We start from the raw sequence: 27,807 nt of genomic DNA, 5'->3' as shown, positions 1-27,807 counted from the left end.
GTTCCTCCTCCAGGGGGGACCTTCCCATCCCAGGGATGGAACCTGTATCTCCCACATGCATTTCTTGCATTGCAGGTGGATTCTTTTACCACTGAGCCACAGGGAAGCAAAACAATAGTTACTGACCATTTAATAAAAAATACCCACAGATACCTAAATAAAATTATTAAATTATTCTATACTGCATTTTGGTAGCACTATGGTAATTTCACAACTGAATATCTGTGATAAGAATATCTTTATATTTGAAATTCCAGTAGCTCTATGAATTATGAGTCTTTTAGAAGTGACCCATTTAGAGATCACATTATTAGTGCTGGTACATATTTTAAAATTTTATTCCAAGTTACCTGGATGCTCTAAGAATATTGGTCTAGTATTGCTACATGAACATTTTATGTACCTGTGAAAGTGTTCCTAGACCCAAAACTGAAAAATAATTTCTCCCAGGGCTACTGGTTACACTTAAACATCTACTTTAAAAATATTTCCTTGTGTATATCTCTCTCCCCTTCAAAAAATGAGCTAATTCCATTCTTTTATTATGCTTGCTTCATATTTATATTGCAAGTTTCTAACTTGTCTATTATATTTCTATCAATCAGTAAATATTTTGAATGGATTCATCAAGAGATAAAGATGTCATCATTTTCTCATTTATTTTATTGTACCACTTCTCTCATTGAAGAACATCTCTCAATTATTCTTCACTTGAAATGTGTTCAAAGGCTAATATTATGATAAATTCTTACTAATAAGACTCACTTGAAGGGCCAGAATATTTAGATATCACCAGACTGAAGCCTGATGATTACTCAAAGAATTATATAAAATATTATTTTGATGCTGAAAATTGCAGAAGATATTATAAATATAATTTATTTATTATATATATAACATATATAATATATAAAAGTGTATATAATGTCTATTTTTCTTATAATGGAAAACTTGTCCTGGAAGAAAAATGAAAATATTAACACACATGTAGTGCATTACATATTAGCAGATATGTAGTACAGAAGCTAAAACTATTGACAATTGAAGTTTCCCTCAGATTTTGAAATAAAATGTGGAGGGATATGTTTGGATCTTGTTAAACACATCAACAGCAATCTAAAATAAGACCATGGCCAAGGAGTTTTCATTGCCAGAAAATAGTAGTTAGGTTAAGGAAGTTGCATTTGTCCAGGAAGGCAAAACATTTGTGAAAGTGCAAACTACCTGAGAGTTTTGTGATAACAGGGTGGGAAGAGGAAAAAATAAAATGTAAGATAACGTCACTGTAAGTCTGTGCCATGCTCTGTCTTATTTGTGAAAGTAATTAATTTAAGGATGTACTTCCAGGAGGAAAACAAAAATATATCATTATTTTTGACTAAAGTTGCTGGTTGAGTGGATTTTAACAATGTGCATGCAGTTGTTGTTGTTTTTTTTTTTTTTTAAATCGGTGTATTGACCTTTCTTAAAGATTTGTGGATTGCCTATGCCAACTTTCAGAAGGGTAAAAAAATAGTTCATGACGTGGTGGTAGATTTATAGAAAGAGAAAAATATTTTGTTCAGTCAGGCTGATGTGAGGACAGTTGTCTCAGTTGTTTTTGAAAAAGGGGCTATATCTAAGATGTAATTCTACAGTATTAGAAAGTATAAGAACACTTCTGTGAAAATATAAAAATTTCTAACTCTACATTTATGGCTTCCCCAAATAGTCCCTACTTTTAATCTCACTTTAGGGTGTGACTTTTCCATTTACTAGCTATTCTTTCTGTTTTTATTTTATTTACTTATTTTCAAAGAATATAGAAAAGCAATGTATGCACCTTTGAAAGTTATAACAAAATTAGACATACTTTTTTCATTTTAGTATTTAATGAGATTATAGCCCAGTTGTTTTGTGTTTATTTTTCCCCCTATATTGTGGATAAACAACCATTTTATGAGCCTATGTTTCTCTTCCTCCGAGTGAAATAGGTAGGTACTGTTTTTTAGGTTGTGATTGTTGCGTTTCTCCTGCTGAAGGCTTTTTCTTCCACCTAAATGTTATTTTAATAAGATCAGCACTTGAACTCTCTGAGCCCCTATTACGTTCTTCCTTTCAACAAGTGAATTAAATAATAAACAAAAATGAACTTGTTTTGCTTTTTCCATCATAAATGAAAGAACAGGATTGCTGCTGGGGCAGACGGTGATTTTGAAGTTTAAGGCAATTCTTTACAGTGTTTCCCCTGGAGTCTTGGTATATGAACTTGCCTAAGTTCAAGACTTTTGGCAGTTTATTGTTAAGCTTTTGGGAAGTTCTGATTCCACCTGCGAGTAAGCCACTAGTAGCAAATAATTCATTCTAGATTTAAACATGTCTAATTTCCGCTGTATGGCATACCTTTAGTCTTTCCTGTTTACCAGCTTACTACTAAGAGCTCTTAAAGGGGTTATTTCTTGGGGAAAGACTAATTCGATTCTTAAAAAAAAAAAACAAAACAAACAAAAAAAAAAACCCACCAACTTTCCTCTTGTGTGTCTTTATGTGTGTTTGTGTGTGTGTGTGTGTGTGAAACTAAGAAGAGATTGTTTAGCATTCACTTTGTTCCTAAGCTCACCTCACTGTTAAAAATCAGAAAATTTTTGAGGAATATATATATTTTCAAGCTTTGAGGTAATACACTTTTACGAATGAGAATGTGAACATTACTAAAGGATAATGGAATTGTAAAATAGCACTGATATCAATTTTTATTTTTAATAAAATAGAATATTAATTTTAAGGCTCCAAAATATGCATTTAGGAAATCACTTTAATACCATTCTATGATGTCCTTAGGGTCAAGAAATATTAGGATCAATAACATTAAATATTTCTAGAATTGATGTCCCTATGTATGCTGTTCTTCCCAGGTGGTTCAAGTGGTAAAGAATCCACCTGCCAATGCAGAAGATGCAGATCCCCTGGAGAAGGACGTGGCAATCCAATCTAGTATTCTTGCTTGGGAAATACCATGGACAGAGGGGCCTGACAGGCCCATGGGGTTGCAAAAGAGTCAAACATGACTTAGTCACTAGGGCTTCCCTGATACCTCAGTTGGTAAAGAATCTGCCTGCAATGCAGGAGACCCTGGTTCAATTCCTGGGTTGGGAAGATCCCCTGGAGAAGGGATAGGCTACCCACTCCAGTATTCTTAGACTTCCCTTGTGGTTCAGCTTGTAAAGAATTTGCCTGCAATGTGGGAGGCCTGGGTTCGAACCCTGGGTTGGGAAGATCCCCTGGAGAAGGGAAATGCTATCCACTCCAGTATAAATGCCTGAAGAATTCCATGCAATGTGTAGTCCATGGGATCACAGAGTTGTACATGATTAATAGACTTTCACTTTCATAGCACATGTTGGATTAGTGAATCATTATTTTTGATTCAAATTATTCATGTAAATCAGTAAATAGGAAATGCTGTGTGCTACCACTTTTAAGAGTGATGATAATACTGTAGGAGATAAAATTTCAGCTATTAGTGAATATGTTCCACAGTTGTAAACATTGCCTATACACGTAAGAGAAAAAGGTGACTAACAATAATAATAACTCCATTCTTTTTACCCATACTAAGTATGTGACAGGTACTATTAACACACACACACACACGTATGTATATATAATTCCCACAAAAATTAATTGACATGATCAACAGTTAGCACATAAGAAAACAGCAACAGTGTTATGTTAAGTAATTTACTTAAAGCTTCACAACCTGTAAGTGTGAAGCTGAGATTTTTAACCTCATTATTACAGCTTTGAAATTAGTGTTCAAAATTACAAGGCTATTCAGTGTCTGAACATTTCACCCTTTTATCAAGAAATGATACAAAAACTATTGTTTTCTCCATTTTACAGATGAGAGAACTGAGGCTTTGAGTATTACAGTATTTGCTTGAAGTCATATACATAGTATATGTATAGTCTGAGTTGTATCCTCTCTTAACCTGTTTTGCCATAGGTTATGGTAGAAGATTAACAAAAAATGTTATAAATCTGATTATTGTTGCTACTTTATATTACATGATAAACATTTTCAGATTTGTATTAGTATGTAAATGTAGGAATTCAGTGTAGATGCTCAGAGAAACTACCCAGGGAAAAATGAACTTGAGTCAATTCTGTATGAACATATGATGTAAGTTACTTTTTGATAGAATATTTTAACTTTGGAGAATCATTATATAAACACCGTCTCAGTTCAGTTCAGTTCAGTCTCTCAGTCGTGTCCGACTCTTTGTGACCCCATGAACCGCAGCACGCCAGGCCTCCCTGTATATCACCAACTCCTGGAGTTTACCCAAACCCATATCCATTGAGTCAGTGACACCATCCAACCATCTCATCCTCTGTTGTCCCCTTCTCCTCCTGCCCTCAATCTTTCCCAGCATCAGGGTCTTTTCAAATAAGTCAGTTGGCCAAAGTATTGGAGTTTCAGCTTCAACATTAGTCCTTCCAGTGAACACCCAGGGCTGATCTCCTTTAGGATGGACTGGATGGATCTCCTTGCAGTCCAAGGGACTATCAGAGTCTTCTCCAACATCACAGTTCAAAAGCATCAATTCTTTGGCACTCAGCTTTCTTTATAGTTCAACTCTCACATCCATACATGACCACTAGAAAAACCATAGCCTTGACTGGACAGACCTTTGTTGGCAAAGTAATGTCTCTGCTTTTTAATATGCTATCTAGGTTGGTCATAACTTTCCTTCCAAGGAGTAAGGGTCTTTTAATTTCATGGCTGCAATCACCATCAGCAGTGATTTTGGAGCCCCGAAAAATAAAGTCAGCCACTGTGTCCACTGTTTCCCCATATATTTGCCATGAAGTGATGGGACCAAATGCCATGATCTTAGTTTTCTGAATGTTGAACTTTAAGCTAACTTTTTCACTCTCCTCTTTCACTTTCATCAAGAGACTCTTTAGTTCAATTCTTCACTTTCTGCCCTAAGGGTGGTGTCATCTGCATATCTGAGGTTATCGATATTTCTCCCAGCAATCTTGATTCCTGCTTGTGCTTCTTCCAGCCCAGTGTTTTTCATGATGTACTCTGCATATAAGTTAAATAAGCAGGGTGACAATATACAGCCTTGATGTACTCCTTTTCCTATTTGGAACCAGTCTGTAGTTCCATGTCCAGTTCTAACTGTTGTTTCCTGACCTGCATACAGGTTTCTCAAGAGGCAGGTCAGATGGTCTGGTATTCCCATCTCCTTCAGAATTTTCCACAGTTTATTGTAATCCACACAGTCAAAGGCTTTGGCATAGTCAGTAAAGCAGAAATAGATGTTTTTCTGGAACTTTCTTGCTTTTTCAATGATCCAGCAGATGTTGACAATTTGATCTCTGGTTCCTCCGCCTTTTCTAAAACCAGCTTAAACACAGTCTAGCTCCACTAAATTGCCACTAAAACCTCAAGCAGGTTCAGTACCTCTGAACTGCTATGTCCCCTGAATTGAAAATAATTGAGTTTATTTGCTCATGTGAATGCAAACTGACTCAGAATAGGAAAAACAAAACAAACAAAAAATTCAGTTGTGACATACTTCTTTAGGTTTATCATTTTATGATATTTTCTGATTTCCCCCCCCTCTATTTTTCATTTCTCTAGTTTCCTTTTTTCTGCCTTCTTTTTGATTATCTGACTAAGGAACCATCATCAAAGTGAAACAGCAAACTACTGAATGGGAAAAAAATTTTCAAATCATGTATCTGATAAGGGGTCAATATTTAGAATATATAAAGAACTCATACCACTCAATATCAGAAAAACTAACAACCCAATTAACAATAACAGAGGACCTAAATAGACATTTTTCCAAAGAAAACATATAGATGGTCAATAGATGTATGAAAAGTTGTTCACTATCACTAATCATCATGGAAATATGAATCAAATCCACAATGAGATGTCACCTCACACCTGTCAGAATGACTATTATGTAAAAGATAAGGAATAACAAATGTTGGAGAAGATGTTCAGAAAAGGGAATTTTTTTTGTGCACTGTTGATGGGAATGTAAATTGGTGCAGCCACTATGGAAAACATGGAGGTTCAATAAAAAATTTAAAATGGAACTATCATATGACTCAGCTATTCCACTTCTGAATATTTATCCAAGTAAAAAGAAAACATTAATTTGAAAAGATTTATTTACCTCTTTGTTTATTACAGCATTATTTATGATAGTCAAGATACAGAAACACCAAAGTATTCTCTGGTGGATGGATGGATATAGAAGTGACACACACACACACACGATGGAATACTGCTAGCCATGAAGGGAATGTACTCCTGTCATTAGCAGCAATAGGAATGGACCTCAAGTGTATTTTGGTCAGTGAAATAAGTGAGGCGGAGAAAGACAAATACCATGTGATTTCACTTGCATTTTGAATCTAAAGAAAAACAAACTTATAAATGCATAGATACAGAGAACAGGTTAGTGGTTACCACAAGAGAAGGGGAAGGATCTTGGGGGTAGGTGAAAAGAGTAAAGGGGCTCAACTGTATGGTGATGGATGCTAATAAGACTTGTAGGGCCAAGCACTCTATGGTATATGCAGATGCTGAACTTTAATACTGCATGCCTGAAACATGTAATTTTTTAAGAAGTAAATTGTTGATACCTCCAAAAAACTATTAAACATAGTTTGATCTTTTAAAGTACAACTATAAAATAAACATTCACAAAGTGAAATTTTAACTGAAGAACAAGATTATCATAACATTGTATCCATGTTCCTGCTCCACATCTATTTCCTTCTCTTTCCATTGCTTAAATGGGTAACAATTATCTTGAGTTTTATGATTAAATTCCCCTTGTTACTTGTATAACTTTATTGCATACGATTATTTACATTATGTTGATTAGGTTTTTATCTTTATAAATAGTACCCCACTTTATGTAGCCATCTGGGAATTTTATATTCACTTAACATTGTTTATCTAAACCTTACTTGTGATGCATAGATCCATAATTCATTCACTTTAATTGGTGTATAACATGTTAACTTATTCAATCTTCTGCTCATTGTTTGTTTTACAGGAATTCTGTTTTGATTGCAAATTAATGATATGTATTTTGTAAAAGCAAAGAAGAAGTTATAATATCTCAGAGACCTTCAACGAGATTACTATGAATCACATGACTTTGTATTCTTATTATCTATTTTTGTCTTTTATATGTATCCTACATATTTTTTATGGAGTTTATATGCTAAGGTATACTGGAAGGAAAAATTGTACTTTTATATCACAGAATATTTTTTTGCTTGAAAGGATTTTGGAGTCATATATCCAATACCCTCACTTAACAGTTGAGACAACGCATGTTGAGACAAGTGAAGTTACTTGGCGGAGGTTACATAGCTTGTCATCAAGTTTTCCAGCTAAATAACTTAATGTTTTAAACTATAATGGAAACTTATCACAAATCCATTCCTAGTGGAGCACAGTTCTGTAAGGAACATTTATCTTGGAAATCATCTAGTGGCTTTGTTTACACATCTACCAGTAGAAATATATATATTGTATGTGTGTACATAAATATATATATATATGCACACATACACATATATATGTGTATATATATATACTGCAGCATACCCAGAAGTTATTTACAAAATCAGGAAACATTATATAATTCAGAGATTATTTTAAGGACAATGTAGATTTAAATCTTGTCTTTCCCAACTATCATATCTGTATATACTATAATTTTGTAAGACCAACAATATACATCATTTATCTGTAAGATTTCCTTTTTAGACACAAAATTATATAATCAAAAGTAAATATGACACTACATGATTTTTTCCTATCAAACTTTCAAAGATTAAAAGAATTGATAGAATGTGTTCATAAAAATTTGAGAAAAATGTTTATTCCCTGAGAGACTATAAAATAAAACAATATTTCTTCAGGGAATTTGGTAGTATGTATCAATATTTTAGATGTATACTTCTTTGACAAAAGAATTCCCTTTCTAGGACATGTGTAGAAATAAGCAAATGCCTTTATAGTTGTATATTAATTGAAGTACTGAGAATAAAGTTCATGTCCACCTATGGACTATAATTTATATAAGAAAGGGAAAGATATATCCAACTGAATGCAGAGTTTCAAAGAATAGCAAAGAGAGAAGAGAAGGCCTTCTTAGATGAACAATGCAAAGAAATAAAGGAAAACAATAGAATGGGAAAGACCAGAGATCTCTTCAAGAAAATTGGAGATATCAAAGAAACACTTCATACACAGATGGGCACAATAAAGGACAGAAATGGTAAGGACTTAATGGAAGCAGAAGAGATTAAGAAGAAGTGGCAAGAATATACAGAAGAACTATACAAAAAAAGTCTTAATGACTGGGATAACTATGATGGTGTGGTCACTCATCTAGAGCTGGATATCCTGGAACACGGAATCAAGTGGGCCTTAGGAAGCATTACTGTGAACAAAGCTAGTGGAGGTGAATATCTAGCTCCAGCTGAGCTATTGCAAATCCTAAAAGATGCTGTTAAAGTGATGAACACTGTCAGGGAATGTTTGACGGGAGGATTCCTACGTGCTGTCTCTCATGAGTCCTTTGTCCCTCTTCAAGCGGAACAGCACGCTGCTCCCAGGGACTGAGGTCATTATGTGAGGCAAGCATGAGTCTCCTTTAGTAAACATTCTCCTTAGGACAAAACAGCTTAATCTCCTTCCCCTTACTTGAGATATAGATTGTCTCCTGACCTTGTGACTAACGTTACCCCTTGTTCCCTTGGTAACGGTTGCTGTACATTTGGTTTTCTGATCTCTATCATTCCCGAAAGAAGTTTCTTGTACTGCAGCCTATATATACTCATAGGAAAATCGCTCCATCAGAGCTTAGGTCCCCGGGTCTTTTTTGTCTCTCTCTCTCTCTTTCTCTCTCTCTCTTTCTCTCTTTCACTTTCTTATCGTCGACTCCGCACCACAAGGTTCCGGTCCATTAAAGGACCCCAACAGAACACAATATGTCAGCAAAATTTAGAAAACTCATCAGTGGCCACAGAACTGAGAAAGATCAGTTTTCATTCCAGTCCCAAAGGGAAATTGTAAAGAATGTTCAAACAACTATACAGTTACGCACATTTCACATGCTAGCAAGGTTATGTTCAACATCTTCCAAGTTAGGCTTCAGCAGTACATGAACCGAGAACTTCTAGATATAAAAAGGGACCAAAGATCAAATTGCCATCATTTATTGGATCATGGAGAAAGCTAAGGAATTCCTGGAAAAAACAAACAAAAAAAAAACAAAAAAAAACACATCTACTTCTGCTTCATTGACAATGGTAAAGTCTTTGACTCTGTGGATCACAGAAAACTGGAAAATTCTTAAAGAGATGGGAATACCATACCACCTTATCTGTCTCCTGAGAAACTTGTATGCAGGTCAAGAAGCAACAGTTAGAACAGGACATGGAACAGTGAAATGGTTCAAAATTGGGAAAGGAGTACAAGGCTATATGTTGTCACCCTGCTTATTTAATTCATATGCAGAGTACATCATGTGAAATGCCAGGCTGGATATATCACAAGCTGGAATCAAGATTGCTGGGAGAAATACAAACAACCTCAGATATACAGATGATACCCTGTAATAGCAGAAAGTGAAGAGGAACTAAAGAGCCTCTTGGTGAAGGTGAAAGTGGAGAGTGAAAAAGCTGGCTTGAAACTCAACATTCAAAAAACAGATCATGGCTTCTGGTCCCATCACTTCATGGCAAATAGAAGGGGAAGAATGGAAGCAGTGACATATTTTATTTTCTTGGGCTCCAAATTCATTGTGGATGGTGACTGTAAACAAAAAATGCAAAGACACTTGCTCCTTGGAAGGAAGTTATGACAAACCTAGATAGACTATTAAAAAGCAGAGACATCCATTTGCCCACAAAGTATAGTCAAAGTCTGTATAGTCAAAGCTATGGTTTTTCCAGTAGACATGCATGGGCTTTTGTGAAAGTTGGATCGTAAAGATGGCTGAGTACCAAAGAACTGATACTTTTGAATCATGGTGCTGGAAAAGACTCTTGAGAGTCCCTGGACTGAAAGGAGGTCAGACGGGTCAATCTAAAGGAAGTCAACAACCCTGAATATTTATTGAAAGGGTTGATGTTGAAGCTGAAGCTCCAGTCCTTTGGCCACTCGATGCGTATAGCTGACTCATTGGAAAAGACCCTGATGCTGGAAAAAATGAGGGAAAAGGGAGAAGGGAGTGGCAGAGGATGAGGTGGTTAGGATGTATTTCAGGAAACTCCAGGTGGTAATGGAGAACAGAAGATCCTGGCAGGGTGTAGTCCATGGGATAGCAAAGAATCAGACACAGCTTAGTGACAGAACAGCAACAGCACTTCAGCTCTCTTTGCTGACTATAAATCCTCAAGCTGTCTTTGGTGTAATCAAAGTTGAATTTAGTTCTATAATGAATCCTCTTTCCTCTACTTCAATACTTTAACTAGACTCTATCTTGTTTCTAGTTAAGTGTTTAGTGCAAAATTTTTCTGTTATACTATCCTTTCAAACTCCTATACAGTGACTTTCCACAACAACCAACGTATGCGCCTCTTCATAGTTTTGCTCTATTGTTCTTGCTTTGTTGTTGCCCTCAATTTTTCTCAAACATGTTCTTAATAATCTGAATATAAATCTCTTCTAAATCTATTGGACAGAATATCATCAACCTTTCAGCTCATACCACTCTCTTCCTTCACTCAAATAGTCCTTGTACCTTGCATTGTTATTCTGGCTGGATCAGCAAACTTTATAATTCTATTCACACATTAACCAAGCCCACTGGAGTACATTTGACAACAGCCTTCAGTATCTCCCCAAAGTTGGGAATTCCCCCAGGTTCTACTTTGCACTCTCAGCTTTGATCTTCTTTCTTAGTCTAGATTGTCATCTTTTATCAATTCTGTATCCAACACAGAAAGTTACATCAAAGACATGTTTACATTGCTTGCACAAATGAAGCTATATATCATCAACCCTAAAGAAAAAAATGAAAAATGGAAAATGTGTTAAATAATGGGGGTAGTTCTAGTCTCTATGACACCTAAAGCATTTCTCTCTAGAATGTAGCTCGCACTTTTAAATTCAACATAACTCTAAGAACAAGCCACCTACTTTATGTGCTGATTCTTGAATAAAAAGTAAACTGTGCCTTTGCTGGGGTAAAAGAAAAAACAACATTGGGTATTGTTAGATTTATCGAGAAATAGTATAGATTATTGGCTTTTACAGTAATTTTCTAAGTATCTTTATGAATAATTTTGACATATGCAAAAATTGCCTTTTCAAAATAAATTTAGAAATTGACCCCACAAAAGATATGATGCTATAAGTAAATTATTCCCCTCCCAAGCCCCAGAAGATTTTGAACTAAATTGTTTATTACACTTGGTTTTGAGATATTTCTCCCTAGGTCCTGCAAACCTTTGGCCCCTTTCTTCATTCACTGCTGCCCAAAGTCAAGTGGCCTCTGAGGGCTCAGATTAGATTTGGAGTAGGAGTACACTGTCCTGTGTCACTATTCAGATTTTGTGACTTACTTTTTATACCACTGATTCTCAATCTGGAGTGATTTTGCCACCCAGGAAACATTTAGTAATGTCTAGATCTATTTTTCGGAGAAAGCAATGGCAACCCACTCCAGTACTCTTGCCAGGAAAATCCCATGGATGGAGGAGCCTGGTAGTCTGCAGTCCATGGGGTCGCTAAGAGTCAGACACGACTGAGCGACTTCACTTTCACTCTTCACTTTCACACATTGGAGAAGGAAATGGCAACCCACTCCAGTGGTCTTGCCTGGAGAATCCCAGGGACGGGGGAGCCTGGTGGGCTGCCATCTATAGGGTCGTACAGAGTCGGACAGACTGAAGCGACTTAGCAGCAGCAGTAGCAGAGATATTTTTAGATGTCAGAACAGAGTTGGAGGAGGTGAATAATGACATCCAGTGGGTAGGGACCAGGGATGATGCTAAATATCCTCTAATGCACTGAGTAGCACTCCACAATAAAGAAATATCTGGCCCAAAATGTCAGTAGTGCTGAAGTTGAGAAAATATGGTTTTAATGGACGATATGTTTTTCTCAAGGAATTGTAAGCTCTTGAAAGATGAAGTTAGTACTTGTATTTCTTCTGGGAACCATTTATTATATCAACAGCTTCATATCAAGGGCTTCCTTTTTTACCCAAGTGCCAAGCACAAAACTATGTATTCCAATGATGTGTACAAAAGCTTTATAAATGTTAGTTGAACAAACACCTTATTACATCATATCCTATTCATAGCACAAGGCATGGCACAAAAATATTTCAGTTTAGATTTATGAGTTTTTTTTTCAAGTATAATGGAGAAGAAAATCTAATGGTATATCTCACTCAAACTGTTGAGGGAACGGAAACTTTTGTAATGGATACCTTGAGAGTAGCTATGAGGGGTTGCTTGTATTATTATCAACTGTTGATTCCAGTTCTTAATAACAAATGCTTATTATCTATTTCTATAATATTTCTTTAAACAGTTCTTGCACTTGCCTGAATAAATGTGGCAGAAAGATCACTGTGTTTTGCAGAAAAAGGTTCATGAGTATTCCGATCAATTCAGAATACCTAAATTGATTACTCTTGCGATAAATTGTGTTGGAATCATCATTTCAAGTCTTTGACATCATCATGTAGCTCCAGATTAGTATATAAAATTGTTTACAAAGGTCAAACTAAAACAGAAATGTTTCTGATTACAATTATAGGCAATGTTTTGAAGTTGATTTCATGATAAAGACTCTCATTAACACATTGCACTACTAAGGTAATCAGCTTGTTCCAGTTGGCTCAAGACTCCTGGTTTTAGCACAATAAGTCCTCTGAACTGGGAATCTCAGTCCCAGGCAACCTGGGTTAGTTGGTCATCTAGAAGGTAGTGTTATTTTAATACTGGTGACTTAATTCTGGGCAACTCTTAGTTTTGAAGTATTTTGTATAAGTACAGCTTTTGTCCATGTTTAAATATTCTGACAACAGTCTATAGTATTAAAGTGTTCATAAGAAATGATTTATAGTTATTATATTCTCTGATCACAGATATGTAAAGAAATTTATATTAGTTTTATGCACAAGAATAGATTGGCTGGATCAATGAGGGTTCACCTTTGTTACAATACTATTTCTGCACCCTGTTCTAGCAAAATACTTTGTTAGAATAAAAACTTAGCTATGGCGATTTTCAAAGTTGATAGAAGTGGCCTTTATTTATTAATACATCCCCTGGATAACCAAAAAAGCCATATATTTGCTTTTATAGATTGTATTTTTAAGACATCCTTTTAAAAATATATATAGATTATAAGGAAATAGGTCTCTTTCCAAAGTGCTCTGGTGAAATACTTAATTCAAGTTGTCTCTTTCTCTTTGGAAGTATATTTTACCTGAAAATCTGCTTGTTGAAAGTCCTGGATTTTAAGATGTGGTGTAGGTGGTGTTCCTTGAGAGAAATCTTTAAGGTAAAAGAGGTCTCCGAATTTGACTTGAGAGATGTATTTGTTGTGCTAAGTGAACTGCTGGTGCTCTGGCCTTGATTAACTCCTTTATAAAGAACTCATCTCTTGCTAAGTGAAGCTGGTTGGACCATATATAAGAAAAACATCCTTAGTAGGTTCACACTGTTCGTGCTGTCTCCAGAACTGTTCTCATTTTCTTACCTCTTACTCTTTCTAGTCCCTTGTAATCATGCCCCATTATCCATCCACCTGTTTTCCTATTTTCCCATTTATTCTCTATTCTTGATTTTGTTTCCACCTTCTTCTAATGTTGCATAACTTTGCTGGTGCTCTAACTCAGATCTTTCCTTTGCTCTATATCAAGTCTTCATTAAAGATTGACAATTCAAAAACAAACATTTTCTCATTAATCAAATTGTCAGCTGCTGAAAGCAGTTGTTAATAGGCAGACTAAATCCTATGGGTGGGCTTTGAACCTTAAAAAAGTTGTGGAGGAGATATGTATTCTCTTTTAAAGGTCATTAATGGTAAGTCACCAGGAAAACTACCTTTTCTCCCCTACTCCACAAAAACACTATGACAAGCAGAACAGTAACATATTGCATAAAAATAAAAGATTAAGAAGTATGATAGAATAAAACATTTATTTAAGTTCATGCAATATCATTTATATTAACAGGTTTATTAGCTAGTGTCTAGCAGCAAAATTTTCATTCTCTTATGAGCAACAATAGTATTAATAAAAAATATTGCAGATTTGTAAAACAAAGTGATTTTGCATAAATTTTTCATACAGTCCTTATAAACTCTCTTGATATATATACAGGTGAGTACTATCTTTTAATTCTTTATGGGGAAAATTAGATGAGGATCAAGAGGTCCTCAATCCACATTTTCTAACTTCAGACCAATGAACTTTACTAAGGAAATTCTACAAGTGAATTCAGAAGGCTGCATCTAGAACCTTCTGAGAATTGATAAATTAGTTGAAGGTTGAATACTTTCTTTGAATAACCTTGGCTTGAACTGACTTTTAGTTCTTCGTCTCATTAATAATCAAAACAAAATGCAATCCACTGCTAAATAAACCATGGCATAAAGTTCTGCTATGACATCTGGTCTCTTGGAAATCATAGTTTGGTTCTGTTGCTGTTGGCTATGGACTTTACCCCTGGTTCAGGTCCTAGAGACCAAGACTGGCCCATCTTCCTGTTTACAAATATTGACAGTAATGTGGAGTCCATAGCTACCAGATCTGATGTTTCGGGTATTGGCATCAACCCATATTATGCATAAACATGTCCTACTGCTCACTTCTTTGGGGAATATAGCTATTCTGAGGACAGTCAGTTCCTCTAGCCCTCATCCTCGTCCTGATTTATTCTAATTCATACTTTTACCAAGAAAACTCACAGTTACCTCACAGTTAACTCTGTGGCTTATATAGAAATGTATATTTAATATCTGCTTATTTATTACTTCTATATAAAATAAATTCTGGATAAATATATTAATTACTGTGTCCTCTTCAAACAATAATATAAACCAGTTTTTAAAATATATTTAAATGCTATTTGAGAAATTTATGTGAAAATAATCTATTAGTATAATGGTAGGGGCCTAAAATTATTTTCTATGTCAGATAATTACACCTGAATTTACCTCTTGACTTCAGGGGAAAATTGGCTGTTTTGGTATCTATGTATTTATTTTTAGATAGAAATTTTGTTTAATCTAGAAAGTACTCATGTTTAAATGGAATAGTCTTGATGTTAGCCCTCTTTATTAACATGTTGTCATTTACTTGAGTCATTAGTTACGTCTGGCTGAAATATTCTCTCATATTTATACTTAGTTATGGAAAACTTGGGCTTTTTTCGTGTGAATATAGAATCAAACTATTTAACTGATGTCTATCATACTAAAACAAAAACCTGTTATGTTTTTACAAGGATGTGAGAGAATATATGTTGCATAAAGAAAACTGAGATGAAGAAGTTTGCCGTAAACCAAGAGAAGTATAATGTTTTTTACCTTAACACCAAAATACATCTAGCATGACTGTGTAAAAACATGAAACATCCTCTTGAAAGGATTTTTCCCAAATTGATTTTCATGGGTTTGAAACTTGTATTATATTATGTATTTCAAGATCAAATGAACCATTTTACTCATAGTGAAATTCAGCGAAAACTAATGAGAGTTTTCTTCTTTGAGACCTAAATTGTTCCTACCTAGATTAAGTTACATACAGTATTTGCATTAACTTATTTTTTGCTTTATTGAAATCTTACATTTCTGTATTTGGTTCTCTCAGGCTTTTTATGTTTCACCATGGAACTTTTTTCCCCTTCACTTCAGTTGTTAAACAAAATTTTATTATGTTGAATTCTTTGATTTTAGTAATTAAAAAAATTATAAGATATAACTAATATTATTTATTCTGAGTCATTATAAAATGTCTAATTTTTTATTTGTATGCAATTATCAGGAGAATTTTTGGTAAAATAAACTTTTTTCAAATAAAAATATATCTTTCCCCCAGTTTTCTTAAAATATAATTTATATTTAACCATTATTATTATTCATAATTTTTATGTTCTTAATGATATTTTTGTTAAATACATCAGAAATAAAATGAATTACTTAGGGAAAAAATTATATTGGAAGATTGATCCTCTCTCTGATCCTGTGCTGTGCTCAGTCACTTCAGTCATGTCTGACTCTGTGACCTTTGGACTGTAGTCCACCAGATTCCTCTCTCCATGGGGTTCTCCAGGCAAGAATACTGGAGTGGGTTGCCGTGTCCTCCTCCAGGGGATCTTCCCGATCCAGGGATTGAACCTATATCTCTGGTGTTTCCTGCATTGTAGGCAGGTTCTTTACCCACTGAGCCACCTGGGAAGCCCCTCTCTGATCCTAGTTCTTTTAAATAGAAATGTAATACCAGCTATACATATAATTGAAAATTTTCTTTTAGTTATATAAGGAATTAAATATGTATCTAAGATATTACTATTAAGCACATTCAGTTCAGCTCAGTTGCTCAGTTCTGTCCAACTCTCTGCGACCCCATGAATCACAGCATGCCAGGCCTCCCTGTCCATCACCAACTCCCGGAGCTTACTCAAACTCATGCCCATCGAGTTGGTGATGCCATCCAGCCATCTCATCCTCTGTCGTCCCCTTCTCCTCCTGCCCCCAATCCCTCCCAGCATCAGAGTCTTTTCCAAAGAGTCAACTCTTCGCATGAGGTGGCCAAAGTTTTGGAGTTTCAGCTTCAGCATCAGTCCTTCCAATGAACACGCAGGACGGATCTCCTTTAGGAGTTACTGATTGGATCTCCTTGCAGTGCAAGGGACTCTCAAGAGTCTTCTCCAACACCACAGCTCAAAAGCATCAATTTTTCGGCGCTCAGGTTTCCTCACAGTCCAACTCTAACATCCATACATGACCACTGGAAAAACCATAGCCTTGACCAGACAGACCTTTGTTGGCAAAGTAATGTCTCTGCTTTTTAATATGCTATCTAGGTTGGTCATAACTTTCCTTCCAAGGAGTAAGCGTCTTTTAATTTCATGGCTGCAGTCACCATCTGCAGTGATTTTGGAGCCCCAAAAAATAAAGTCTGACACTGTTTCCACTGTTTCCCCATCTATTTCCCATGAAGTGATGGGACCAGATGCCATGACCTTAGTTTTCTGAATGTTGAGCTTTAAGCCAACTTTTTGACTCTCCTCTTTCACTTTCATCAAGATGCTCTTTAGTTCCTCTTCACTTTCTGCCATTAGGATGGTGTCATCTCATATCTGAGGTTATTGATATTTCTCCCGGCAATCTTGATTCCAGCTTGTGCTTCTTCCAGCCCAGTTTTTCTCATGATGTGCTCTGCATATAAGTTAAATAAGCAGGGTGACAATATACAGCCTTGAGGTACTCCTTTTCCTATTTGGAACCAGGCTGTTGTCCCATGTCCAGTTCTAACCGTTGCTTCCTAACCTGCATACAGGTTTCTCAAGAGGCAGGTCAGGTGATCTGGTATTCCAGTCTCTTTCAGAATTTTCCACAGTTTATTGTGATCCACACAGCCAAAGGCTTTGGCATAGTCAACAAAGCAGAAACAGATGTTTCTCTGGAACTCTCTTGCTTTTTCGATGATCCAGCGGATGTTGGCAATTTGATCTCTGGTTCCTCTGCCTTTTCTTTTTCTTTTTTCCCTCTGCCTTTTCTAAAACCAGCTTGAACATCTGGAAGCACATTAGCAGTATAAAATTATTAGTGAAATATCATGAATTATGTTTTAGAACCAAGACCTCAAAATATATATGTACTCTACACTTATATTATATCTCAGTTCATACTATCCACGTTTAAGTGCTCATTAGCCAGGCGTGGCTAGTGGTTACTGTATTGGACAGAGCAGCTATAGACTGGAGTAAAGCAGTTAAATCTGGCACTGTTCTAAGAATTTCTATGATCATACTATTATCTGAAAGTGCCTTATGCTTTGTACTAACCTTCAGATCTTGTTGGAGTATGTATAGCCATATGCCCACATAAGTCTTGAACATTTGGGTTCAATCTCTTAGACTCCCCTTTGTTTCAAATATTTTATGCATAAGAGATATCTTGGCTTACATTTGTCTCTGACTTCCAATCCCTCCTTTAAACTCTAGTTTCTTGTCTGCCTTTCATTCAGGGTAAATGCTGCCCTAATTGACTACTGATTAGTATAATGTTTCTGACTTAGTTTAATTTGACCTGAAAGTCAAATAGATTTAGTAAAATCTATTCAGTCATTTTTATGTAATGTAGTGGCAGACAAATATGAAACAATACATTTGTTGGTTTATTTACATAGGTCATAAATTTAAATAAAATTAGGATTGTCTTGTAAAATCTAAGGTCAGTAGTTGCTATAATTCTACAATGCTAGACGAGAACTAAGTCCCTGTGAACCTGGGTAATTCTAAGAATGGATTCAGGATGAACTAGAGGTATAAAGAGGAAAAGAATGGAAGCAGACCATCTCATGAAATGAGAAGGGAGTTGCCTTTACTTCAGATTAGCAAATACTTGTTGAGTGGCCAATAAACACCAGCTTTTTTTTTTTTTTTTTAATACCAGCTATTATGTTAGGGATTGGGAACAGAGAAATGAAGATGGATTCCCTACATTAGGGATACTTTCACTTTCAAAAAAAGTGATCTATTCGGGCTAAGTAAATATAAGTAAATAAGGGCTTCCTTTGTGGCTCAGCTGGTAAAGAACCCACCTGCAATGCAGGAGACCTGGATTCGATCCCTTGGTTGGGAAGATCCCCCGGAGAAGGGAATGGTTACCCACTCCAGTATCCTGGCCTGGAGAATTCCATGGATTGTACAGTCCATGGGGTCTCAAAGGGTCAGACACGATTGAGCAACTTTCACTTTCACTCCTCTTTCAAGTAAATATATGATACAACTAACTTCAGTTATTTTTTTGTTTTTGTATTTTGCCCTTTTGTGACTGGCTGATTCCAGTAGGTATAATGTCCTTGAGGTTCATCTACATGATGGTATGTTACAAGGTTTTCTTAAAAAAATTTTTTTTAAATTGTAGAATAATTGCTTTACAATAATGTCTTAGTTCCTGCTGTACAAGAATGTGAACTAGCCATAAGCATACACATATATCCCCTCCTCCTTAACCCTCCTTCCCAATTCCCACTTTTGCGAGGCACTGGTGAATTTCTGAAGGAAGCAAGTGGAAGGTAAAATGAATGTGCAGAAGGAGAGCAGAGACAGAGTAAACTCTCTTAGAATTAAAAATAGTAACTGGGAAAAGTGGAATGGCTTTTTCTGTCCACTAATTGAAAAAGGGATCGGTTTCTAACTGTTTTGTTTTTCTAAGCTTGCATTATAAGGCTTCATATCATTATTTTTTTCTTTTTCTTCTTTAGCGATTAGATCAGGTAAGAGACATATAGTTGTTGCTGTCAAGTGCTTTCCTGGGAGACGATCTTCATTTATACTGTATACCTGTAAGGTTCTTGACTACATAGATACTACAGTATCTTGACTGATACTGCTGTATGATTATTAACTAGATTATATCTAGATTGTTTTAGTAACAGCCTAATTTTAAGTTTTATTTTACTCCTTTTCAATGTTTTCGGTAGTACTTACAACACAAAGTCTATGATTTACCTCTGCACTGCACATATGTGAATGTTCTGAACCAAGGGTCAGATGCAGAGCATTATTTAAATATGTTCTGTCATGCAGTAATGCATAAGCATTATGAATGAGCAAAGATCCTACTCAGTAAAAAGGAATAACATTTACATTAACAAGATTAATAAATTCTTAAAATTTCAGCCACGAAAAAATGATAAAATACAATTGGATTTTCAAATCTTAAATAAAACATCTGTGCTCAGTAGACCATTGCTCCGAGCTAAAGCAATCTTTCTGTGGAAATCAAAAGTAATAGTAAAAGAATGCAACTGTTCAGCCAAAAGGTCCAAAGCACAACTGCTATTGCTGGAAAAAGTCCTTGAAAGTCCTCTGAACTTGGTGTTTTAAGGAGTGTGGCATATTACCTATCACCACGCAATTTACTCTTTGGTGTAATGTTAATCTGTCATATGCACATTGAGTAGTGGATGTGTAATTTAGATGTATCTAACTTTCATCAATATGGACACCTGAGAATCATTCTTGATACCTCCTCCTTCCTCAAACTTGGGCATTCCAGTAATCATAATATCCTGCTACTTCTGCCTCCTATATAATAATCAGGTTTCTATTTCCACTTACCAAACAAATGTCCAAACAACAATTATCCCTCACCAAAACTCTTGTTATTCACTATTTGAAAAAGAATGTGTTAGTTGGTCAGTTGTGTCTAACTCTGAGACCTCATGGATTGTATCCTGCCATGTTCCTCTGTCCAAGGAATTCTCCAGGCAAGAATACTAGAGTTGGTAGCCTTTCACTTCTTCAGGGGATCTTCCCAAATCAGGGATTGAACCCGCGTCTCCTACGTTGCAGGCAGATTTCTTAACCATCTGAGCCACTAGGGAATCTAGACTAAGTTGATGACTCTCAAAGCAGGGTGACATATGTGATCCCACTTGATAAATGTGCCAATTGTTTGATTTAGTTCTATTTACTTATTAACAGAGGTATGTTATACATTAACTTTTTAGAGTTTCCATAAAAATTTGTGATAAAATTGATAGTTTAAAATATCAGAAATGTATTCTCTGGAGTCAGAAGTCTACACTTCCTTCTTGCCTCTTCTAGCTCCTCGTGGACAAAGACGTTCCTTGGCTTGTGTCAGCATCGCATCAATCTATGCCCCTCTTTTAATGAGGTCTTTTCCTTTGTGTGTTTTCTCTCATTTTCTTCTCTATAAGAAAACATGTTATTGGTTTTAGGGCACACGCTAATCTAGGATGATCTCACCTCAAGATTCTTAATTACACGTGCAAAAGCCCTTTTTTCAAACAAAGTCACAATCAAAGGTTCAAGGGTCATACCATTTTCATTTATTCAGTAGCTAATTAAGTGGTGATAACTTTCATCTTTGTTTTCAAGTTTGGTTTTCTGACATTAGGATTATTGAAATACTGCTTATGCTTGGATTTAAACTCTACCAAAATTTAAGTCTTGCCTACTCTTGGATTTAAATTCTCACCACAAAGGACTCACAGATACATATTCAGTATAGTCAGAAAAACAAACAAATTATGATAAAAGGAGTAAATCACTATTGCTCTCATAAGAAGATACAGGGTATTGAAAAGAGCTTTATGAACTCTGGACACATTGCAAGATGATGAAATATGGAGGGTGGAGTGTTGAATAATAGTTCCACGGAAAGGTGAGAGGAGTGATGGATAAATGAAGTTCATCTTTTTTTCATTTGTTCTCTGACTTTGTCCTTTCATTAAAACACGTCTAAATGCCTCCATCAATATTTTTAAAGATTTTGAAGAGACACAAACCCATTACAAGTAATAGACAATGGTTTCAGGTTAATCTCAACCATTAAAGATCATTTGTAGATTTTTCTCCTAGAAGTATGATGCCAGCCTGGATTGATAACATTCCCATTTTGCCTTTTCTTTTTCTCTCCCCAAGTATCTTCTTAAGGATTTTTTAAAAATCTCATGTAGACACATATCAATTATGGTTTACCTTTACCTAGTTCACTATAACTTATTTCTTACTAAAGAATAATATGGAAAACAGGATTTCACCAATTGCTCCATTGTTTCTAAATATTACATGTTAGGATTTTCTTATTCTTTAAAAGACATTAAACAACACTAACTTATGAAATATACAATATAAAAAAGTATATTCTCTGTAACACACAGGATAGAAAACACAGAGATTAGTGAAATATGGGTAAATAGCATATCATAGGGAGAATGAACCTATACTGTGATGGTCATTCATATGTTTAATATTTTAACTTATTTTTATTGAGTAGAAATGATGTATAGGCTGATAACTGTGAAAATAACAAACACATAAATTTTACTGATGTGATAGAAAAATATTAAAATGAAAACACATTTTTTCTACTAATTTTATGTACTTCCCAGATATAAACCATCACAAGTCCTTTATAGAATCAAGGCTATAGCTTGTGAACTATGCTTGCCCATTACAGAGGGAGATAATGCATTTTCCCTAAGTATGGATTCTGTTTTCTATTGTGCATCATCAGCAGTTTTTTGGTTTCTTTTCTACATTTGAAATATATATATATACATAAAATATGTGGCAATGTGTAGAAAAACTCAATTTAAATTTGGTTATTTGGTTGATTTTTGCCATACTTGTTCAGTTCAGTTCAGTTCAGTTGCTTGGTTGTGTCCAACTCTTTGCAACCCATGAACTGCAGCACAACAGGCCTCCCTGTCCATCACAAACTCCTGGAGTTGGACTCATGTCCATTGAGTCAGTGATGACACCCAACCATCTTATCCTCTGTTGTCCCCTTCCTCTAATGCCCTCAATCTTTCCTAGCATCAGGGTCTTTTCAAAAGAGTCAGCTCTTCGCATCAGGTGGCCAAAATATTGGAGTTTCAGATTCAACATCAGTCCTTCCAAGGAACACCCAGGACTGATCTCCTATAAGATGGACTGGTTGGATCTCCTTGCAGTCCAAGGGACTCTCAAGAGTCTTCTCCAACACCATAGTTGAAAAGCATCAATTCTTTGGTGCTCAGCTTTCTTTATAGTCCAACTCTCACATCCATACATGACCACTGGAAAAACCATAGCCATGACTAGACAGAACTTGTTGACAAAGTAATGTCTCTGCTTTTTAATATGCTATCTAGGTTGGTCATAACTTTCCTTCCAAGGAGTAAGCGTCTTTTAATTTCATGGCTGCAGTCACCATCTGCAGTGATTTTGGAGCCCCAAAAAATAAAGTCTGACACTGTTTCCACTGTTTCCCCATCTATTTCCCATGAAGTGATGGGACCAGATGCCATGATCTTAGTTTTCTGAATGTTGAGCTTTAAGCCAACTTTTTCACTCTCCTCTTTCACTTTCATCAAGAGGCTTTTTAGTTCCTCTTCACTTTCTGCCCTAAGGGTGGTGTCATCTCCATATCTGAGGTTATTGCTATTTCCCCTGGCAATCTTGATTCCAGCTTGTGCTTCCTCCAGCCCAGTTTTTCTCATGATGTACTCTGCATGTAAGTTAAATAAGCACCATGACAATATACAGCCTTGATGTACTCCTTTTCCTATTTGGAACCAGTCTGTTGTTCCATGTCCACTTCTAACTGTTGCTTCCTGACCTGCATACAGGTTTCTCAAGAGGCAGGTCAGGTGATCTGGTATTCCAGTCTCCTTCAGAATTTTCCACAGTTTATTGTGATCCACACAGTCAAAGGCTTTGGTGTAGTCAACAAAGCAGAAATAGATGTTTTTCTGGAACTCTCTTGCTTTTTCGATGATCTAGCGGATGTTGGCAATTTGATCTCTGGTTCCTCTGCCTTTTCTAAAACCAGCTTGAACATCTGGAAGTTAACGGTTCACATATTGCTGAAGCCTGGCTTGGAGAATTTTGAGCATTAGTTTAGTAGCGTGTGAGATGAGTACAATTGTGTGGTAGTTTGAGCATTCTTTGGCATTGCCTTTCTTAGGGATTGAAATGAAAACTGACCTTTTCTAGTCCTGTGACCACTGCTGAGTTTTCCAAATTTGCTGGTATATTGAGTGCAGCACTTTCACAGCATCATCTTTCAGGATTTGAAATAGCTCAACTGGAATTCCCTCACCTCTACTAGCTTTGTTTGTAGTAATGCTTCCTAAGGCCCACTTGACTTCACATTCCAGGATGTATGGCTCTGGTGAGTGATCACATCATCATGATTATCTGGGTCATGAAGATCTTTTTTGTACAGTTCTTCTGTGTATTCTTGCCACCTCTTCTTAATATCTTCTGCTTCTGTTAGGTCCATACCATTTCTGCCCTTTATTGAACCCATCTTTGCATGCAATGTTCCCTTGGTATCTGTAATTTTCTTGAAGAGATCTCTAGTCTTTCCCATTCTATTGTTTTCCACTATTTTTTTTGCATTGATCACTGAAGAAGACTTTCTTTTCTCTCCTTGCTATTCTTTGGAACTCTGCATTCAAATGGGTATATCTTTCCTTTTCTCCTTTGCTTTTCACTTGTCTTCTTTTCACAGCTATTTGTAAGACCTCCTCAGACAGCCATTTTGCTTTTTTGCATTTCTTTTTCTTGGGGATGATCTTGATCCCTGTCTCCTGTATAATGTCATGAACCTCCATCCGTAGTTCATCAGGCACTCTGTCTATCAAATCTAGTCCCTTAAATTTATTTCTCACTTCCCCTGTATAATCATACTTGTAGGGTATTTCATTATAAGCCATACTTGTAGGGTATTTCATTATTATACTTTCAAACTACATTTCTATCTTAAAATTGATAATATTCAGTAGCATCAAGCAGCTGTCAGGGAATCGAATGGAGAGAGGTTGAGGAAAAAATAAGTTATAAATCACTAAAAACAGGAAGTGTGTTAGTATTGAAGCCTAGAGTTTGTAGTATTTTTAAATAAGTGTGGAGAGATATTCAGATATTTAGTTTCTTAGTTATATTGCAACAAGCTACTTTTGCTCTTTTCCATAGTTTCTTCACTGAAGACTACTACATATATTCAATATTATTTCCCAGAGTTTTGATAGTGTGCTTGAAGCCTTATTTTTAAATCCTTGTATCTCCAGTATGTAATTTAGTCATAAGTTTAAAAACTAAACATTTAGAAAGAAGTAAGATCATACTATGTATTAAGATCATGTGATATAAATATATTTTGTTAATGATGATTCCAGGATAGGTTGTTATTTTCAAGCTGTAATCTCAAAATGATTTGTAGGGAGTGATTTTAGTAAAAAAGATTTTGATTTAATTTTACAGTAAGTTAAGTCACGTGGGTCTTATATAGGAAGATTATTAGATAGTGTTATTAGCGGCTTCTAAAATGCCCTGTTGCCTAAGGTATTTATTCAGTGGATTTTAATGGTTTGTAAAAATGTTCAATTTCACATTGTAATTTTGCATTGTCTATAGGAAACAGTCTTTGTGAGGCAATGCTTGTATATTTTCATTGATTCTAAAATTAGATGCTTAAAAATTATATTCTTTCTATGGAGAATGCTTTTAGTAATGGGACATGGAATTACTATATATAAAGAAGAGCAAAATTCAGTACTTTTCATAAATGAAATATAGTAAAAAAAAAAAAGCAATTATTTAGTGTTTATGTGAGGGACCTGAATGAATCATCAAGAGATAGCTTATGTATGTCAAAACTAGGAGCAGAGAGTAGTACAAAGTAGGAAAATGGAGATGTAAGTTATCCTTTCACAAGTATACATATGCATAATATATTTTGGAATAATCAGTCATTGTTATACTGCCTAAGTCCAGTAACTTAGTTGTCTATTTCCTGCATTCCCTAAGTCAGGTCAACCTTCAGGTTGCACATCACAGGGAGAGACTCCTGGCTACATAAGTTTGGAGAGGAGCCATTGGTCCTTAAAGCTGCTATGATGATCTACTCTGTCATGAGTCAAATGGCTCTGAATCTTTAAGAACTGATGCAGGAACCAGGAAAACAGTTGACGCTATGCATAAAAGTAATACTCCAGAAGATTTTGAAATTCAGTATTCACGGAATTACTAAACACATTCAGTTTTACTTGTGTGAAACTTATTGCATCTCTTCTTTATTTTCCCACTTCCTCTTTGTTCTGCTTCTTTCATTTTATGCACTAATGTGTTATCTGTACAGCTTTAACATTTCTGTTTATAAAAATAAACATTTTTATTTAAATAAGGATTAATGGTCTACAAGTCTCAGGTCATCAGTCAGAGATCCTGAATTACAATGTAGTTATTCAGACCTAGGCCTCTTCCCTAACTTCACTCTTTCTCATTGTAATACTTTCTGGGTTCCTGTAGTTAAGATAGAGACCATTTGTTCATCAAAATTTCCTAGTATTTGATTGACCACAAAGTGTTCACCATGCTATAGTAGTCCAGTAAAGTGAAGTAAAGTGAAGTCACTCAGTTGTGTCTGACTCTTTGTGACCCCATGGACTGTAACCTACCAGCCTCCTCCATCCATGGGATTTTCCAGACAAGAGTACTGGAGTGAGTTGCCATTTCCTTCTCCAGGGGATCTTCCTGACCTAGGGATCAAACCCCTGTCTCCCAAATTGCAGACAGACACTTTACTGTCTGAGCCATCAGGGAAGTCCAGTCCAGTAAGGTCTGTATCAAAATTGACCTAGAGAGGATTTTAGCAGATTTTGCAAAACCTAACATCAATATAACTTCTAATGTTCTTATCATTATTTATTTATTTTTCCTTACAAACAACAGAGTTGGCCTCTGGAAATGTGTTGGTGTGTTTAGTGGAGATAGGAGGAACTGAGAGTACCTTTCTTAGCAAGGCACAACTTGCTGCTAAATCTTTAAATGGTCCTAAGAAAGCCTATCTCTCTTGCAAGTTGTGATTTGGTGGCCTTCAAGAGTCACTTATGAACACTGAAGAATGTAGATTTTACTGGGACACTTAAGGCTTCAGGCCAACCTTCAAAAATTAAAAAATGTATATCCTTCAACTTTTATACTTATAATTTTTGGGGCAGGCTTTTTTTTACTTGGAAGCATATTTCTTTAACAGAAACTGTCTTCATTTCTAGAAAAGTATTATACTAACGTTAAGCCACTTCCAGGTTTGGAAGTCTTTGGCCTTTCAAACTAATCAGATTTGTGCTGATAACATTTCAATAACCAATTTCTATGTTATAGTTCATATTTAAATCGTTACTAACTTATGCATCAAAAACCAGATTATTAACTAGTAATCCATGATTCGTTCAGTGTGTGCTACATTAATTTGCTTTGCTCTTGTCTGATTCTTTTTAACCCCATGGACTGTAGCCTACCAGGCCCCTCTGGAGAATCATGAGATTCTCCAGGCAAGAATACTGGAGTGGGTTGCCATTCCTTCTCCAGGGGAACTTCCCGATCTGGGGATCGAAACTGGGTCTCTTACATCTCCTGCATTTGGCAGACAGGTTCTCTACCACTAGCATATGCCTCATTTCCTGCTGTCTCTCATCTATGTTGCTTTTAAAAGATATACATCTTGTGTGTGACCTGACCCTGTATAAATTTCTAAAATTAATAAGAACTGGATAGACGTTGTTACAAATGGATTTGAGGGTTTTCCTCTTCCCATGTTTTTAGAGAGCTGGCAAGTGAGTTTCCTTTATTTTTTGAATATTTTATTTACTTAGAACTCAAAAATGGAAATAAAAACCAAGCATGTTACTTGGCTTTATTTTTTACAGAAATGCAAGAAAGTGGGGAAAATGTATGCTTTGGATAAATGCTCAAGATATAAACCATCATTCAGAAAATGAGTCTCTTGAAAGATTACACATTTGTTGGAAATAGTTCCTTGTGTGGATTAAAAGTAAATTTGGTGTTTGAATTATCAATTGTATTGTATGTATATAGTAGAAGAGAAGTGAAAGGCAGGGGAGAAAGGGAAAGATATATCCAACTGAATGCAGAGTTCTAAAGAATAGCTAGGAGAGATAAGAAGGGCTTCTTAAATGAACTATCCAAAGAGATAAAGGAAATCAATAGAATAGGAAAGACTGGAGATCTCTTCAAGAAAATTGGAGATATCAA

This window comes from Cervus canadensis, chromosome 8 (assembly GCF_019320065.1).
Source record: "Cervus canadensis isolate Bull #8, Minnesota chromosome 8, ASM1932006v1, whole genome shotgun sequence".
Taxonomy (NCBI): domain Eukaryota; kingdom Metazoa; phylum Chordata; class Mammalia; order Artiodactyla; family Cervidae; genus Cervus; species Cervus canadensis.
The sequence above is the reverse complement of the archived record's forward strand: the minus strand, read 5'-3'. Positions refer to the sequence as shown.